This window comes from Bidens hawaiensis, unplaced genomic scaffold (assembly GCF_021521415.1).
Source record: "Bidens hawaiensis isolate Kalapana, Puna unplaced genomic scaffold, B.hawaiensis_p1.1 tig00016045_1, whole genome shotgun sequence".
In the NCBI taxonomy this organism is placed as follows: Eukaryota; Viridiplantae; Streptophyta; class Magnoliopsida; order Asterales; family Asteraceae; genus Bidens; species Bidens hawaiensis.
Window position 1 is genome coordinate 124,659 of NW_027492457.1, and position 2,877 is coordinate 127,535.

A 2,877-nucleotide genomic window follows, 5' to 3' on the forward strand; every position below is an offset into this window, starting at 1 on the left:
AATAAAATTGTAACTGTGATAGATAATTTCATGATTTATAATTTGATTGTAAGTGGCTTGGTCACTTAAGCCACTTTAATCCTCTTTTTTTTCTTTTTCATTTTTTTTCTTCTGATTGCAACCTTAAGGTTTTACAAGCTTTGTCATTTTCACCCAAATCGTTAACTATGTCTATTTTCTTCAAGAGTATCAATGCAATACGACATCCAATAACCAATGTCCGATGCGATATAACCCTCTGAGAACCACCATCCTCGTTTCCATAGCATGTTACCGTCTCCGCCTTCGGAATCGGCATATCATGTTACGAAGAGCTTATCAGCTGTCATTTTTGATGAAATTGAGTAGACTCAAATAATTTTAGCAGTTTACTTCAGAATAAATTATATACAAATAAAAGAAATCATCACATATATCATATTAATATTTTTTTTTTTTACTTTTCTAGAGCTAACTTTATATAGGTATTCACCTCAGTACACTACACTAAATCATCAATTACACTTGCAATAAGATTATTAGTTCGTTCATCATCATTAACTTAAACATAAATAAATCACAACTTAATAATCAATTACATAATACTAAAACGATACCTTTTTAACTTCTATTCATCGTCGCCAGCGCTTCTGGCTCTAGCCTTTAACCACTCCACCACGTCACCAAACACAGTCTCCACGTCAGCATCCTCTTCACCAATCAACTGATGCCACATCCCCTGGTACATCTTCAACGTCTTATCCTTACTCGCGGCGCGTGTGTACAAATCCTCCACACACGCCGGATCACAAACCCTATCATCGCCGCCGTGAATAATCAGCAACGGCACGTCCACCTCCGTAAACCGACCCTGCACCTCCCTACATATCCTCAACAACTCACGCGCCGTCGAGGCGCGTGGCCTCGCTGCTGTCCTTCTCGGACTAGCCATCGCCAACTTCCGCTTCCACTCCACTTTGAAAGACACGTCCGGTATCGAGCCGCGCGTGGGAACCACGCGCCACGTCGGAACCAACGTGGCTGCGAGTGAGAGAAAATACTCCAACGGCCACGGGGGTTTGTACTTTTCGCTAATTCCACACATCGCGCCGTTGAGGATAAGTCCGTCGTATGGTTTTCCGGCGGCGGCGTCCCGTCGGAGCGTGATAAGTAACGCAATCGCGCCGCCGAGGGACTCGGAGTAGAGAAAAGACGGGAGCGACGGCGCGTGTGATACACGGAAGGTGTTAAAATACGAAATACAGTCGTCGACGACGGGGTTAATGTCCGGGATATGATACTGTAAGCCGTCGGAGAAGCCATGGCCTTGGTGGTCAATAGCGCAGACGGCGAATCCGGCTTTGGCTAAGTGGACGCAGGTCAACTGGACGAACCAGCTGGACTCGCCGGTGTAGCCGTGGACGGTGCAGATGAGGCCGGTGAGTTGGTAGATGGGAGTGGGGTCCATGACTGGGTGAAGAGTTTGAGGCCTCTGGGGTTAGTGATGTAGTTGGAGGAGTGGGAGATGTTGTGGTGGTGTAGAATTGGTCTGGGGTTAGCGAGCCGAATGGTGATGTCTCGTTGGCTTCGGCTATTGGGTGCACCATGGTTTGGGTGGTGTTTGGGACGGTGGTGGGTGGTTTATAGGTGAGGGTTTAGGAGGGAGGTGAGAAGAGCGTTGGAAAAACTGGTTATTAAATGTTGGATAGGTAGGTGATGAATAATTGAATGCATTGGGGTGAAGGTTCGGTACAAATATTAATGCGTATAATAGCGGAATGAGCAAATGGGTAGTGCCGTACTGGTATTGTTGGTATTAATTTGTTACGGATATGTTGATGTTTCGGGATCGGTACGGTATAGTTTTGATACTGGTATTTTTTTGAATTTTTGAGTTAGGTATTGGTGCTGATATTTTGGGACGATCGGGAATTTTCGGTACCAAGCTCGTCTTTATGTGTTAATAGTTTAGATGTTGAATTATAGTAGGGTTATGAAGTGAGATGGATTTTATAATCTTTACATGACACTGTAGTTCATGGTTCAAATAGAGTGTTTGTAATTAACTAATTGGGTACTTGAATTTTGGAAGCTAGTGTAAGGGAGCGATAAAGAACGGTTATAAACGTGAGAGATGGAAAGTCGCAAGATGCGACAACTTAGCCGTTTTGAGGTTCAAGACGAATGAAAATCCTGGGCTTTTATTGTTGGAACTAAAAAAAGTAAGTTCGGGTTGAAACAAGTCATTTTTAACGAAGGTCAAAGGCCATATAACCCGTTGACTTTATCAAACCGTCCAGTTACGTATCTCACCATTCTTTTAACAAAACCCTCTCCAAAGTTGATTTTATGCAACCATCACTAGCATAACTATCTCTCTAATTTCTTACGTTAAACATTTTTAGAACTTGATGCCTCATTGATACACCATCACCATCCGCCATGATTCTCCAATCGTCGATGGGGTTTCCGGTGCACATGAAGAGAAACCAAGTTTTCTTCTATGTGGTATATTTCCCAGAATCATACCCTAAATTTCTTTTTACATTCTTTATATACCTTCTTAATAAGTCCTGCAACTCATGTGTACACTTATAAGAATCATGCCTCCAACTCATGTTTATCTCCTCCAATGAAACACAAAAAATTGCATGAAACAAATCTATTTTCTCTTATCAAAATCAACATTTCTAGTGAATTAACTATAAATCAGAACCAACTATATTACAAAAAAAAATTAATGAAAGAGTGTAAAATCAACTACATTGATTACAAAATCACATATATATGATTCCAAGCAACGGATTTTGGTTGTTAAAGAGAAACGAGAAAATTATACTTTGATGTTCCAGTCTTTTACTCTTAGATTGTATACTTCTACTTTAAGAATCGTGATTG

General features: G+C 41.4%; 1 pseudogene; it reads right to left on the minus strand.

Moving 5' to 3' along the window:
- Positions 1 to 552: 552 nt before the first annotated feature.
- On the minus strand, positions 553 to 1,666 carry LOC143550515 (caffeoylshikimate esterase-like; annotated as a pseudogene).
- Positions 1,667 to 2,877: the final 1,211 nt, after the last annotated feature.